The sequence below is a fragment of the Lissotriton helveticus genome, chromosome 5_1 (assembly GCF_964261635.1).
Source record: "Lissotriton helveticus chromosome 5_1, aLisHel1.1, whole genome shotgun sequence".
NCBI lineage: Eukaryota > Metazoa > Chordata > Amphibia > Caudata > Salamandridae > Lissotriton > Lissotriton helveticus.
In genome coordinates this window covers 1,603,602,989-1,603,620,226 of record NC_136065.1, presented here as the reverse complement: position 1 = coordinate 1,603,620,226, position 17,238 = coordinate 1,603,602,989, and positions in this window count along the sequence as shown.

The following is a 17,238-nucleotide window of genomic DNA, read 5'->3' as shown; positions in this document are numbered from 1 at the left end:
CTGCTCTGCCCTCCCACCTCCCTCACCCGGCTCTCACTCCCTGCTGCCCTCCACCTCCCTCACCCAGGCTCTCACTCCCTGCTGCCCTCCACCTCCCTCACCCGGGCTCTCACTCCCTGCTCTGCCCTCCCACCTCACAGGGCTCTCACTCCCTGCTCTGCCCTCCACCTCCCTCACCCGGGCTCTCACTCCCTGCTCTGCCCTCCACCTCCCTCACCCGGGCTCTCACTCCCTGCTCTGCCCTCCACCTCCCTCACCCGGGCTCTCACTCCCTGCTGCCCTCCACCTCCCTCACCCGGCTCTCACTCCCTGCTCTGCCCTCCACCTCCCTCACCCGGGCTCTCACTCCCTGCTGTCCTCCACCTCCCTCACCTGGCTCTCACTCCCTGCTCTGCCCTCCCACCTCACCCGGCTCTCAGTTCCTGCTCTGCCCTCCACCTCCCTCACCTGGCTCTCACTCCCTGCTCTGCCCTCCTCCTCCCTCACCTGGCTCTCACTCCCTGCTCTGCCCTCCACCTCCCTCACCCGGGCTCTCACTCCCTGCTCTGCCCTCCACCTCCCTCACCCGGGCTCTCACTCCCTGCTGCCCTCCACCTCCCTCACCCGGCTCTCACTCCCTGCTCTGCCCTCCACCTCCCTCACCCGGGCTCTCACTCCCTGCTGTCCTCCACCTCCCTCACCTGGCTCTCACTCCCTGCTCTGCCCTCCCACCTCACCCGGCTCTCAGTTCCTGCTCTGCCCTCCACCTCCCTCACCTGGCTCTCACTCCCTGCTCTGCCCTCCTCCTCCCTCACCTGGCTCTCACTCCCTGCTCTGCCCTCCCACCTCACCAGGCTCTCAGTTCCTGCTGTCCTCCCCCCTCTGACCCCCTCTCCCCTGTACGTCAGCCTGGCTGACTCAGCCTACCGGGCACCCCAGTACTTAACAGGTCTTTAAACGACCATTTGTTTGTTAATGAGGCTTTGTTCACCTCTTAGCGCCCCTGCAGCTCCACTCTTGACTGTGGCTGGAATCGCCCGGGCCCCCACAGAGCGGTGTCTCTGACTCTCACTGCTGCTCCCCGAGGTGTATGCTGAAGATAAAAAAAAACACACACAGGTGCGATGTCTCAAGCTCCGCGGGCCGTCACTGAAGGCTTGCCGGGCCGCTACCGGCCCGCGGGCCGTACTTTGAGTGCCCCTGCACTAGATGTAAGAGAAAGGGGATTCACACAGAGTCCTGTCTGTGTTTGTTTTTCTTCCGGCTGCAGATCAGACGGTATATTTCAAATACAGTTGCCTTAAATTTACACGAGGCCCCAGCCTATCCTTGTCTCCCACGTATTACGGTAAGGATACTTGGAGCCTGAGAATAGGTACTCGAGTTGCTTGTAGAATGGAGTCACACTGTGTGATGGCCATGCGGGGGACCTCACCGAGTGAGAGATACATGGCCTATTATATTGTAGATGTAAGATGTGAAAGCGGCTGTGGGAATTTTTGATTTTAATGTGATGAGTCCATTGTTCTGCCCATTCACCATGTGATACTACTTGTATTTGCAGTTTCTTCTGGAGACTTCTCAAGAGGGGGGTAAAACAGCTGATGAATTGTAGAAATTCGCAATAAAGTTATAATTTGAAAATCGATCTATATATTGGCACTCTTGACATGATGTAGTTTTATTTGAGGAACAGTTAGATATTGGTGTAGCACGGTTTGGTAGGTTTACTGGATACACTTTATGATACACTTTATCAATATTAGTTTATTTGATTTTAATCACACGTCTGATCCAGTGTGTTCTACTAGTTCCTGTATATCGACATATATGTATGTATATATGTATGTATATTATGTATATATGTATGTATGTATATTAAGAGAGGTAAATAATTGTGTATACACACGTAGGTAAATATGTTTATTTAGTTTTTCAGGGGATTTCTGTTGTGAAAAGATTTTTTTCCTTAAATGCCCTAGTCCTGATGCGGCCTGTTACCCATGGGCCTGAAACGCGTCGACTGCATTGGAGGACACTTTTGTTAATTTAAAGAGATATATGAATAGTTTGAAAGTCCCGTAAAATGGTGAGGTTGGAATAATACACTTCGTTGGACTTTCTGGTGATCCTTTTTGAAAGGAATGCTCTTGGTCTAAGAAATGGAAAGCATCCTCAAATCGCTAATATGGCAATAGGGAATAGTTGGTATTTGTTTTGATTAGGTGGATATAACCAATTAGTTGTTGTAGAAAATACATCATATTGTATATAAGAATTATTTTTTGTATATATGCATACATGAAGAATTGTTTTTAAAACAACACGTATATAATAAAGGTTTTGTCTCTAAAAAAGTGCTATTTTGTGTGAACTGCTTATTTGGACTGTGATTTAAAATTAAATTTGATTGATCAAGCAAGTAAAATGCATAGGAAGGAACAATTTGAATTTTTCTTCAGCCTAATAGATAGTAGTATATTTGCCTCAAGGCATTATTTTGCATGTATTTTTGTTACAGGGAGAATCCCGGCATGGTGACTCCCCTGTGCTGTGGGAAAGAAAAGCAGGAGCCTACCTCGCATTTTGCCAAGTTTGAGCAGGAGCCCTCCCCGCTGTTTCATGCCTCCGTGAGCGGGTGGCTACCCCGCATTTATGCTTGGCCGGAGGTGGGTGCCCACCCCTCATTTTATGCGTGCTTTATAGCAGGAGCCCACCCCTCGTTTGAGCTCCTTTGGTGGGAGCCCTCCCCGCATTCGCGCTGGTGGTAGCGGGAGCCCACCCCGCATTCACCCCGAGGAGAGGAGAAGCAGCGCGCCCGGCCCAGAAGCCAGGCAAGCTTCCTGACTGTGGGCAGGGCCAGAGAGCGGAAGTAGTGGCCTGTGAAAGAGTGGGGCTCCCGTGAGCCAGAGAGAGCCCTGCATGTAGCAGATGCATCGGAAGAAGCCAGGCGGGAGTCTACCCCGCATTGATGAGCAGCTGCAACATTTGGGGGCCATTTCTTGTGTTAAGGAAGGGGTGAGTTGCACCCCAAGCCCTAGCCGAGGCAGCCAGGGGGCCATTTGAAAGGCCTCACTAGAAGCCCTGATGTTTTGGACATAGGGCATTTGAGCCCCAGTGAAAGGCCAGTTGGCCTGGGATCAGTCCTGTGTTTATACTTAACAGGTTTATTCCTAATAGGGTACATGCCTAATGTAATGATGTATACTGGGATGCCTATGACAAATGTGATTTATGCACCATGATTGTTTCATAGTGTGTTTATTCTGGTGGGGCTTATTGCGTAATGTGTTTATGCTAATGAGGTTTGGGCCTAATGTGTTTTATGCCTAATGTGATAGTGCTGAAGTCATTATTGTACCAGTAGTTACTGGTTGTGTTTTATGTTTACGATATTTATTCTGATGGTTCTGACCGTGGCCCGATTGGCCTGGTCCTGTATGTAATCCCCTGTGAATATTGCTTAGTGCCAGTTGGCACTGCATATATGTGTGATTATAAATCTAATGTGTTTTGGATAATAAAAAGGCTATTTTTTATATAACCATGTGTGAAGTTTATTTTGTGGTGTGCCTAGTGTGTTGCTGATGTGTGTGTGTGTTGCGCAAACGCTTTACATATTGCCTCTGGGATAAGCCTGACTGCTCGTGCCAAGCTACCAAGAAGGTGAGCAAGGTTATCGTCAGTGTGACCCTGACTAGAGTGGTTGTTTCTGCCTGGTGGAGGCGCACGCCCTAGCCAACCACAAATCCCATTTCTAACAGTAAGCATTATGGCTAGCCATAGAATTACTGCTCAGCAGGTGGTTGGTATGCTTTTTGAATCTGCCTCTGAGCAGGATTATGAGATGACAGTGCGTCTGGGGGAGAGGAGGGAGTGCAAGATTCTGGCAGTGAGTTTTCTGTCTACCAGGAATCATCTGATGACGAAGCTACTCTCACTGCGCATGAAGCTACTCTCAGTATGGATGAAGTGCCTGGTTTAGAGGAGGACACTGAAGTGGCGATGGTGCAGCACGAGACATTGGTATTGCAGCTTGAGTCTGCAAGGCTTCCTTCTGGAAGTGCTGAACTCTGGGTTGATCAAAGAACGGTGCAGCCGGTGTTGCCTGCCTTTAGTGGAGATGCAGGGAGTAGAGTGAATTGTGAATTTTTCTGCCTATACAGTTTTTTTCAGTTGCTTATGGATGATGTATTTTTGGCTGAGATTGTTGAGCAGGCTAATTTGTATGCTGAACAGTTTTTTAGGGACAACAGTACCAGACTTAGGCCCGCTCTAGAGCTAACCGGTGGACTCCCACAAATCTGGATGCAATGAAGAAGTTTTTGTGTTTGACTTTTTTGATGGGCTTGATAAGGAAGCAGTCCATGGCTTCATATTGGTCTACCAGTCCCTTGATGGCAACGGCCATATTTCCTGCAATTGTGAGTCGTGATTGGTATTTACTTTTGCTTCGGATTCTGCATTTTGTTGATAATGCTTTGGCATTGCCAAAAGATCACCCTGACTGTGACCGTCTTTTTTAGATGCAGCCTGTTCTTGATCACTTTGTAGATCGAATTTCAGACTGTACTCGAGCGAAATAAATAGCTGTTGATGAGTCTTTGGTCCTGTTCAAAGAACATTTGGTTTTTAGGCAGCACATTCCTAGCAAGAGGGCACATTATGGAATTAAGATGTATATGTTGTCTGAGAGTAGGACAGAATATGTCAATAATTTCTGGGAGTACACTGGTAGGGATTCCACTATTGACCCCCCTGGTTGTCTGTCCACTTTTGGAGTTTCAGAGAAAACTGTGTGGGATCGGGCTAGAGGACTGTTTAACAGAGGCCAACATCTGCACCTTGATACCTTCTGCACTGCTGTGCAATTGTTTAAGGAATTGTTCAAAGTGGACACTTTTGCTTGTGGCACAATCCGCTTTAACCGTAAAGGTTACCCAAAAATGTTAGCTCTGGAATTTGTGGATAGGAGGGATGTGTACATGCTGACTACCATTCATGATGAGAATACTTCACCTGTGACTGTTTAGGGTCAGGTTGCTGAAGTGCGCAAACCTGTGTGCATTGTAGACTACAAATAAGCACATGGGTTGTGTCGATAGAGTAGATCAGAGGTTGGAACCTTATACTGCTGTTCAAAAGGTTTACATTTGGTATAAGAAGTTGGCCATCCATCTCTTCAATTTAGCAACTTTCAATACTTTTGTTTTTTTCAAGGAGGTTTCTCCTGCGTCAAAGATGACTTTTGTTCAGTTTCAAGAGTCTGTGATAGGCAGCCTTGTTGTTGTGGAACAGCCAAGTGCTCTTAGAGTTGGAGTGGTGGACGATGTGACTAGATTGAAAGATCGCCACTTTCCTGATTTAATTCCTCCCACACCCAAAAACACCTATCACTGTACCGATATTCCTTCTAATCCTGGACTTTGTGTGCCCACATGTTTCAGATTATATCACACTCAAAAGAGTTTTTGGGAGAAACCGTGAGTCTGGTGGTGTGCATGGGCTGGCATTTGGCTGGCAGTGTATGAGTAGTGACTTGCTGCTGGTCATTACACACTCTGCTAGTCAAACCCCACAGCGGGTGTGATAGCTGTGTCAATCATGTGGGCATATGAAAGTAATGGGCTCTTGAATGGCGCTGCCTGTTGATGTTAATGTTGTAATGTGCTGGGCCCGCGACTGGCGGTGTGAATGGTCTTGTGTGTCACGTATTAAAGGTGTATGAATGGCCTGCAAAGAGGTTAGTGCCTTGCCGTGGCTTTACAGCTCACGAGCTGTAAGTCATTGGTTCAGCTTTTTAACCTTTTAAATATTAACAGTGCATTTCCTTTTGGTGAAATCTCTTGTTAATAGAATTTTACACTCTGAAACTTCACTCGCCCTCGAGCCAAATCCAACCAGTATGTGTGAGTACTTAAGAAATTGTTCATTTTGAAGGAATATTTGTCTTTTCTGTCTCTCTCTGCCAGGGTGTACATTGTCTCCACATTGTCTGTGAATGTGATTGTTGTAATGTGTTGGGGCCGCAGCTGGTGGTGTGAAAGTGTGTGTCAAGTATGAATGGTGTGTGAATGGCCTGTAAAGAGGTTGGTGCCTTGACGTGGCTTTACAGCTCACAAGCTGTGAGTCATTGGTTCAGGTTTTTAACCTTTTAATTTTTGACAGTGCATTTCTTTTATGTGAAATCTGTTGTTAATAAATATGCATTTTGAACCTTTCACTCACCCTGGTGCCAAATCCAACAAGTATGTGTGTGCACTTGAGGAACAGGTGGATAGGCAGTCATATTTGTCTCATTTGTCTTTTTTGTGCTAAGGTGTAGTCTGTCTCTAAGGAAAATGTACCAACTTTAGAGATTTCTATAAAGTAAAAAACAAATGGAGAGTGCTGGGTGGTGTGCCTCTCAAACCTAAAAATGTGACTATAGTCACTCATTTTCCTTGCATTACTGTGTCATAATATGTTGTCAGAAAAACCACAATTTTCCTACCACCCTGAATTCCCCCTGATCTCCCAATAAAAATGGTACCTCACTCGTGTGGGTGGGTCAAGTACCTGGGACAGGCAAGGGCCCAAAACCTAATGAGGCAAAATTACCTATCACAAAAGAACCTGGTTTTGCAAGGGGGTCCCATGAGTTTTTGGCCCCGGGCTTTGCGGCCATCTAGGGAAACTTACCAAACCCATATATTTCTGAAAACTAGACACCCTAGGGGGTCCAGCGAGGTATGGCTTTTGTGGGTCTCCCAACATTTTTCTACTCAGAATCCCCCGCAAACCTCAAAGTTTGCTGAATAAATCACTTTTCCCCCAAATTTCTGTGTGGGAAAGTTCTGGAATCTGCGTGGATCCACAATTTTCCTCCCACCCAGCATTCCCCCAGATCTCCTGATAAAAATGATACCTTACTCACATGGGTGGGTCAAGTACCCGCGACAGGCAAGTGCCCAACACGTATTGAGGAGATATCAAAATTGCCTATCACAAACAACCTGGTTTTGCAAGGGGGGCACCTGGGTTTTTGGCCCGGGCTCGGCGACCATCTTGGGAAACTACCAAACCCACACATGTCTGAAAACACGACACCCGTGGGTGTCCAGCAACATATGGCTTGTGTGACAAAAGTCTGTCAGTCTCTAAAAGCTGAGAAAATTTCAGCCCAACAATCCCTTTGTTGATTCCATATTTTGGCTAATTTCTGGTTCCCCTCCAGGGAAATCCACAAACCATGGGTACCTTTAGAATTCCCATGATGTTGGAGGAAAAGGACACACATTTTGTTTGGATACCTTATGTGGTTAAAAAGGTACAGGGGTCTAAGCACGAACTACACCAAATAGCCCAAAAAAGGCTTAGCACAGGGGGGAAAGACCTTGCAGTGAAAAGGTTAATTTGTGTACAGCAGATGCCTATTGTGAGTCCTGAATAGGGTGACCAAAATCTCGCTCCCACGCCTCCTGGACCTTAGCATCTCTGCTGGGAACTATTGACATGCATGCGCCCTACATCTTAGAAATAAGGTGCTCTCCCCCGGGACTCGTGATCAATGTGCACAACGGGGTGATAGATTCGGGCTCCAAAGGGAACTCAGAAATCCCCTTCTCTTAAGGCACAACGGACCGGGTTCAGGATAAAATGTTCCATAAATGTTGCCTCACTAAATCCCCCAACAATTTCCTACCCAGAAGGCCCTGCAAACCTCAAATTTAGCAGAAAAAACTAATTTTACACATATTTTTGGGTGGAATAACTGTGCCAGCACAAATGTCCCACCCCACAGCATTCCCCTCAGTCTCCAAGGTAAAATGTGGGGTGGGTGGAATTTTGTCGATCCACGCAGATTCCACAACTTTCCACCACAGAAATATGAGGAAAATGTGTTTTTTGGGACACATTTTTAGGTTTGCAAGGGATTCTGGGTAACAGAACCTGGTGAAAGCCAGTCAAGTCACCCCATCCTGGATTTTCCTGGGTGTCTAGTTTTCAAAAATGTATAGGGTTGCTAGGTTTCCCTAGGTTCCAGCAGAGCTATGTTTCAAAATCTACAGCTAGGCCCTTTGCAAAAAAAGGGTCCGTTTTCACTGTGAAAATGTGGTGTGTCCTGGTTGCGCTTTGGGCTGTTTCCTGTCGCAGGCACTAGGCCTACCCACTCCAGGAAGGTAGCATTTTTCTCGAAAGACTTTGGGGAACGCGGAGTGGGTGGAATTTTGTGGATCCACACAGATTCGTGAACTTTCCACCACAGAAATGTGAGGAAAATCTGTTTTTTGGACAAATTGTTATGTTTACAAGGGATTCTGGGTAACATCCCAGGTATTAGCTGAGCTACATTGGCTCCCGGTGAGCCAAAGGATATTGTTCAAATCACTGTGTATTGCCTTCAAGGCACTTCACGGTACCGGGCCCAAGCCACTTCAGGGTAGGTTTGGCTGGTATGTCCCTGTACGCAACTTGTGATCCTCTGCGGCTAGCCCGGCAACCCTCCCGAGGTTCAAGCTAACCACTATGGGTGGAAGAGCGTTTGGAGTGGCAGCTGCTCGCCTGTGGAACAGCCTCCCTTTGGAACTGAGGCAGACCCAGGAATTGCTTTCATTTCGGAGGAAAGTTAAGACCTCGTTGTTCCCCAGAGGGTAACCGGTAGTCAGCATTGCGGACCATTCCAACTTACTGTGTCTTAGCGCCAGGATGCCCATGGGGTTGCAGTGCGCTTTATAAGTGTGGAATACATACATATACATACATACATAACCTGGTGAGAGTTCGACAAGTTACCCCATCCTGGATTTCCCTGGGTGTCTAGTTTTCAAAAATGTAGGCAGAGCTCAGATTCAAAATCTACAGCTAGGCATCTTGCAAAAAAAAAGGGTCAGTTTTCACTGTAAAAATAAAGTGTGTCCACGTTGTGTTTTAAGCTGTTTCCTGTTGCGGGCACTAGGCCTACCCACACAAGTGAGGTACCACTTTTATCAAGAGACTTAGGGTAACACAGAATTATAGACCAACTGTTATTACCTATTGACTTTTGATGCATTTCTGCCTTCTAAATCAAAGACAATGTGTGAAAAAGAAGTCACTTCGAAAAATGACCTGTAATTTTCATGCTAGTATGGGTACTCACAATTTCGGAAATGTGCAAATATCTACTGTTTCTAAACGCTATATTTTGATCCAATTTCAGAAATACATAAGTGTTTTTCATACCTATTTTTCCATGTATATATTTTCCCAAATGAATTGCTATATACCCGGTACATAAAGAAAAACCATTGCAAGATGCAGCTCAGTTATTGGCTCTGGGTTCGGCCGGTTCTTGGTGAACCTACAAGTCCTATATATCCCCACAACCAGAAAGCTCCAGCGGATGTAACAGTATATTGCTTTCAAACAGCTGTCACAATTGAAAGAAGTTGCAGGTGAAAACGTTGGCACAAATGGCTATTTTGTTCAACTAATGTTAAATTTTTCCTATATTCAACTGTTAGTTTCTATAAAGAAACCTAGAAGGATGTACACAAATGACCCCTTGTTGAATTAAGAATGTTATCTACTTCTCCAAAATGTGTAGCTTTCCAGGTTCCATTATTGCTTTCACACCCATTTCTACCATTAACTGGAAGAAGGTTGAAAGAGCAAAAAATAGCAAAAATAGGCTATATCCCAATAACATGCCAAAACTGTATAACAAAATGTTGGTTTTATGACAAAAGTCTGTCAGTCTCTAAAAGCTGAGAAAATTTCAGCCCAACAACCCCTTTGTTGATTCCATATTTTGGCTAATTTCTGGTTCCCCTCCAGGGAAATCCACAAACCACGTGTACCTTTACAATTCCCATGATGTTGGAGGAAAAGGACACACATTTTGTGTGGATACCTTATGTGGTCAAAAAGTTACAGGGGCCTAAGCACGAACTACACCAAATAGCCCAAAAAAGGCTTAGCACAGGGGGGAAAGACCTTGCAGCGAAAAGGTTAATTTGTGTACAGCAGATGCCTATTGTGAGTCCTGAATAGGGTGACCAAAATCTCGCTCCCACGCCTCCTGGACCTTAGCATCTCTGCTGGGAACTATTGACATGCATGCGCCCTACATCTTAGAAATAAGGTGCTCTCCCCCGGGACTCGTGAGCAATGTGCACAACGGGGTGATAGATTCGGGCTCCAAAGGGAACTCAGAAATCCCCTTCTCTTAAGGCACAACGGACCCGGTTCAGGATAAAATGTTCCATAAATGTTGCCTCACTAAATCTTCCCTCTTCTGTGCTAGAGAAGATATGACCCCCTGTGAACAAGTCCCCAATTTAACTTATTGAGTATTTGGTGAGTGTGCGCTGTACCAGTTTCTCTTCCATAATGGGGATCCATGAATTATTTAAAATAGGAATCTCGGGAGAGTAAAAGTATGTTATCTAGTGACTCACACTAACTTCTGCCAAGCCCAACTGGTAGTAGACACAGTTTGAATATCCCAGGGATCTCTTGGAAATTCCCGTGGCAACACTGTGCTCAGGGAGGAGGCCAGGACTAAGTCAGCCTCTGGTCTAGTGTGGAGAATTTGTGCATCTGAATGATACCATGAATGAGCGAAACTGCATTGTGCAACCAAATAATATAGTTGAAAATTAGAGTCACTGAATTCTCCTCTGTCATACTGTAGGGTCATAGCATTCCAACTAACTCAGGGTCTCCTACCCCCCAGACCAACCTGATAAGTTGAGAGCGCAGTGTGAGAAAAAATCTGTTGGGGAGCAGGATGGGAATGCTATTAAATAGGTATAAAAACTGTGTGAGAACAATCATTTTTATCAGCACCACATGGCCTGCAAGCGAGAGGGGGAGCCTCAACCATCTTCCCACTTGTAGCTCTAATTTATGCGTAGCAGGGCCATAGTTCAATCGGATAATTTGTTCTGTTTCTTTGTGGATATGGATTCTTAGATATATAGCAGAGTCCTCACCACACTTAAACGGGAATTCACAGTTCCATCTTATGGTACATGGAGTTGGGGGGAATATTTCTGATTTACCCCAGGCCAGAATAACCACCAAATTGTATAATCTCTCTGATAAGAGGTTCTAAATTCTCCTTGGGGGTATGTACGTACATAAAGAATGATATCATCCACATAGAGGGAAACAAGGAGAGGGCCTCTATGCAGATGTCGTTCTTGAGAATGTCTGACCAAAGGGTCCATAGTTATAATAAAGAGCAATGGGGATAGTGGGTACCCCTGCCTGGTGCCACGGGTAAGATTGAATGAAAGCAAGCGTGTGCCGTTTAAGCGAAGCCGAGCAGTTGGGGCAGCATATAGCAACACTTTAAGGTCAATGAAACCTCTTGACATGCCCACCCTCCTCATCACAGCTAGGAAGAAAGGCCACTCCAAGGAGTCAAAGACCTTTTCAGTATCAAGAAGGATTGACCTGTATGACTCGCAATCCAGAGGGCCCTTCCCAGCTTTAGGTAGGTGGATTATTACTGCTTCTTGCAGAGGGGGCGGGGGGCAACTCCTTACGCTCCAGGGCCTCTTGGTAAACCTTAAAGAGATGTGGTGACAACAAACCCTGTTAGGTCTTATTAAAGTCACCAGTATATCCATCCAGGTCAGGGGCAGTAGAGCCATTCATGGCATCTATGGAACTAATGGTTTCCTCTGCAGAAAATGGTTCCGTCAGAAACTCTATACACTATAAAAGGACCTCTGGACTAACCTATCTAATTTCAAAAGTTGGTATATCTCAAAGCAAACGTTTTAATACAAGGACACAGCACAGCTATATCAATATACACAACAAGCAATAATTCTCATTTAGGCTTTATTTATCATTTATTTCTCTTAGTTTATAATTCATTTAAAAAAACCAATTTTTTTGGGTGTTTTTTGAATTTCTTTACACATACAAAAACAATGATACACCTTTTATCATTTCTGTATTTAGAAAGAAGTGATTTCACAATAAGTACACAATACAGGATTTCATATAACACCCCCACCAAAACATTCAATAGTAAAAGAAAGCTAAATAAAACAACTTTATTCATTCGTCCGTGTCAGTCGCACCATTCATACTGCTCATACATACTGTCTCTTACATACTACGCACAAGTGATCTAGAGAAACAAACAGACAACCGAATTTCAAACGGCCCACAATGGGGATATTATTCAGATATTGTACACAAATACCATCCCTACAGTATTTATGAGCAGTATGAATGGTGAGACTGACACGGACGAATGAATAAAGTTGGAAGTACGCTGGGCTGTCTATATTAGGGGTGTATATACTCACAAGTGCTGACCAACTACCATAGTATAGTGCGCTTTGTGTAGCTGAAAGGGAAGACGTTTGTGAAGCAATATCGGGTTGCCCCTTGCGTAAGTGCTATAATTTGCAAAATAATGATGTGGGCCCCAACTCTCAGCAAAGTTGTTAACGTCTGTTCTGGGCAAGTGGGTTTCTTGTAAAAATGCAAGGTCGATCCCATGTTGTTGTAATATATCTCCACTTTTCTAACATTATTGAGACCCCTGACATTCCAGGTGATAAATGACAGGTCGATAAAAGCAGACAGACTATCCAATGCTGACATTTAGACTAAGAGACACTGTATAATGATGAGGTCTAGATATAACGCACATAAGCAATCACTGAGTAAACTGAAATAGAAACAAGTGAATATTAATTGGTAACATCCCCACCCGCCACTTTCCACCCATCCCTGTGCAAACCCTAAGCAGGAAAAAACCCTGTAGAACAGACAGTCATATGCATCATGTAAATATTCTAGATAAATAAGAAGGAGATAAGCAAGATACAATATGATCATGTGACACATTTATCAAGCTAAACACACAGGGTGTGGCAACGCCACGCCATAAACCCAACTTTGCTGTTAACTATATTGAAGTAATAAGTATCCTATCTCAATACAAGAAGAAAACCTACTGAAGTGAGCACAGACCCGGGGCATATTGCCTGGGCTATTCGGAAGAAAAAAGTTGCACTCTGGCCACAGAGCCACTGTGAGGGGGAGTGGCTCTGGATATGTCTTTACTCTTTTAGGTGCCGCTGACTTTATAGTCTCTGCAAAACTTCTGAACCAATGTGGGAGTGTCGAAGATCTAGGAACCTCCCTTGTAGTCCACCCAAAGGCACGCTGGGTATAACATACCATATATGAGTGCCAAATTCTGGGACTCAGTTGTATTTGTGCCATTGCTGTGAAATCAGGGAACAGGGCCAACTCCGAGCCTCGCTATGATATAGTGCCCGCTCTCTCCCCAGAATCAGCACCGTATCTCTGTCTAGAAAGTTTAGGAGACGCAAAATTATGGGTCTGGGTGGACAGCCAGGATTGAGGATGGGACCCAGAGAACAATGTGAGCGTTCAACCAGAAAACCAGGGATGAGGGCATCTCTGCCAAATATGTCAGCCAGCAGGGTTTCAACAAAAAGATCCATGCGGCCAGTATTGGCCGATTCAGGGATTCCCAGGATGCAAATGTTGTTGCACCTGCTGCGCGCTTCCAAATCTTCATTTTTCATTGCTACATCCTTAAGGATCTTTTCCATATGGTCCAGGTGCTTAATGGACTGGGCTGCCCCGTGTTCTAGGTCGGACACCCTACCTTCCACTGTGTCGAGATGCTTGTCATGTACCTTTAGCTTGGTGCTAGGATTGTCTAGGGGTTTTCCAGGGCCTCAAACCCTCCATCCAGGGCTCTGAAGCCATCCCTCAATTCCTGCAGTAGCAAGCTCGAGCCTTCGGGAGGGTCACCTGTGGAGGCCACATCCAAGCAAACACAAGGAGGTGATGGACGAGCACTGAAACTTTTCAGACACTCACCCCCAGTCAAAGATCTGGGTTGAATCCATCATCATTCTTTAGCTCACTTTGCCACCTCAGTTCAGACCCAGCCATATGCAAATCAGTCTTGACCCTGTGCCTCATGGGAACAGTCCAGCCCGAACTTCCAAGCCAGGTCTTCCCTGAACAGGAAACAAGCATCCTAGGACCGATTTCAGGGTAACACCCTTCACCAGCCAGGCTAGCTTGAATCCAGTGGCAAAGTGAGCAAGGGACCCATGTCTGGGAATCTCTGCAAACTTAGGGTGAACAAAGCAAACACACGGAGGTGATGGATGGAGTGCTGAAACTTTTCAAACAATCACCCCCAGTCACGGATCTGGGTTGAATCGATCATTATTCTTTAACTCACTTCGCCTCCTTAGTTCAGACCCAGCCATATGCAAATCAGTCTTGACACCGTGCCTCATGGGAACAGTCACGCCCGAACTGCCAAGCCTAGTTTTCCCTGAACCGGAAACATGTATCCTGAGACCAATTTTTGGATAACGCCCTTCATCCGCCAGGATAGTTTGAATCCAGTGGCAAAGTAAGCAAGGGACCTACGTCTGGGCATACCCTGCCAACTTAGGGCGAACCTAGCATACACAAGGAGGTGATGCAGGGAGCGCAGAAACTTTTCAGAGACTCACACTCACCCCCAGTCATAGATCTGGATTGAATCCATCATCATTCTTTAGCTCACTTCGTCACCTCAGTTCAGACCCAACCATATGCAAATCAGCCTTGACCCTGTGCCTTATGGGAACAGTCCAGCCCACATTGCCAAGCCTGGTCTTCCCTGAACTGGAAACAAGCATCCCAAATCTGTCAGCCAGCAGAGTTTCAGCAAAAAGATCCATGCAACCAGTATTGGCCGATTCAGGGACTCCCAGGATGCGAATGTTGTTGCGACTGCTGCACGCTTCCAAATCTTAATTTTTCATTGCTACATCCTTAACGACCTTTTCCATTTGGTCCAGGCGCCTAATGAACTGGGCTGCCCCGTCTTCTAGGTCGGACACCCTACCTTCCACTGTGTTGAGACACTTGTCATGTACCTCTTGCTTGCCCGGATTGTCCAGGCATTTTTCGAGGGCCTCAAACCAACAAACAAGGGCTCTGAAGCCAGCCCTCAATTCTTGCAGTAGCAAGCTTGAGCCTGTGGGGGCCACATCCAAGCCACCCTCAGCCATGCTGTTGCCCACCTCTGGCATTTTCTCTGTGGTTTTACCAAACTGCACTAGCCATTGTTTGTGGTCTTTACAACCCATATATTCCTGCATAAACCTACTGGATGGCAGCATCTATCCCAGACAAGTATCTACTGAGGGTCTCGGGCCACTATGCGGCACACAGGCCTTATCAGTAAAAAAAACATGTGGTAGGCATTAAGCAGTGTCAGGCAAGAAGAGTCAACCAGGCTCACTGGACTATGTTATATGCTGCATATACTGCTGCCAGCGGCACCCTGATGCATGGGCTACAGTTAAACATCTGCGCCACTCATGCGAACACAGATTTTTTCAATGCCCAATGTTGTGTAATGTCCAGGAGTGCTGATATAGTGCCGGCGATGCACCGGTGTTGCTCTGTTCCTATTAATGCCTCTCATAGGCTGTGAGACCCGGTAGGACAGGCGACTCCTGGTATTGTGCAGGTGGGCCTCAAAGCATTGGTATCCCTCCCGGCCAGCCCGATCAGCCGGATGGCTGTCCCCTAGGCTCGCCGATGCCCCTATCGCCGTAGGGCCTCCAGGAGCAATCTGGCCAGTCGACCTCACACTGGACAGTGAGAGCGGTTACAGCGGGAGGAGGAGAGGAGGAGAGGAGAGGAGGGTCCAAATATCATGCATGCTCACCTCGCACTGCAGTGGGAGTAGGACTTCACCCCTCCTTCGGAACTGCACCACCAGAGTCACCAGGCTTGAGTGTGCAATCGGCACAACCTTCTTCCATGCCTTTCCACGCTGCAGCGACCGGCTCTGCCCCCACACGTTCGCAAGCCTATTTGGGCAATTTCTTTACTTTTGGCCACAATAGATGGCTCCACGGCACCACAGCATCATCTTCTATGCGGGCACCCGATGGCTTAGGATGGCTTAGATCTGGATAGGACGCAGTTGTTGCGATCGTCTGGGGGAGCTTCAGCACTGCACGGCCATCTTGGTCGGCAGCCTGGCCACTCCCCCTTGTTAGTACAGTGTTGATGAAATTACTTAGTGGATGAGAGTGGCAATATCCACTCCTGGCAAGGGAAGAGGAACTGAGAAGGGTTAGACAAGGTGTTGATTTGGTTTTGCATACATTTGTATTTAGCTTATAGGATGGCGTTTTTGTAATCCTTTTTCTCATTTTACATTCCACAGTATTTTGATATTCAGATTCAATTTTCACATGTCTGAATAGAATACAGAAGGATCTGAAAAACCACCACTGGTTCAGTCTTTTTTTGAGATTACTTTAGTTGGAGACTGGCTACTAAGTTGACGACCATAAGAAAATGATGATTACACCTCTCAAGAGTGTCTGTTACGTCAGCTGGCAGGTCCAAGTGCTGCACTTTCGGAGTTGATGAGTTCTTGCATTTATGGTAGATGCTTGTTTTATTCCTAGGTGAATCTATCTTTTACTGACAGTGTTAACATTGGTCATGGTTGAAGAAGAGACAAGAATGTGGTTTCATTGTAACACTTGCCGTAACACTTGCTACAGGAGCCCACGATTTTGAGCCCTTCTGCCCAGTTGCCCTTGCGGGACCCTCGTCTTCTTTAGCTCGTCCCCCCCCCGCTGCCACCCTCAAGACCAACAGCGGCTGCCGAGCGGGGGGACCACAGCCCCCAGCAGCCTCTGCGGGTCCTTCACCCGCCCACCCACTTCCACGCCCGGAGGTGCTTAAATCAATGGTGCTTCCTCGGGGGAGCAGGTTTCATTGTAACACTTGCCGTAACACTTGCTACAGGAGCCCACGATTTTGAGCCCAGCTGCCCAGTTGCCCTTGCGGGACCCTCGTCTTCTTTGCCTCGTCCCCCCAGCTGCCGCCCTCAAGACCAAGAGCGTCCGGCGAGCGGGGGGACCACAGCCCCCAGCAGCTTCTGCGGGTCGTTCACCCCCCCACCCACTTCCGTGCCCAGAGGCGCTTAAATCAATGGCGCTTCCTCCGTGTCGTGGGACGTGCGCGGGCGGCGCCGGGAGAAGCCTGGGACAAGGGCGGGACCGTTTTTGACCGTTCCTGACCGTACGAGGCCGGGCTGGGCCAAGTTACTAACATTGGACATACCGTAAGCATTTACATACTGCAGCCATATATGTATATTCTTTGGACTACCTATTATTGCTATTGTTACCAGTCTTGAGAAAATGAGCACCTAAATAGACACTTGGAGAAAGGGGGGATCAGGGAGTGGTA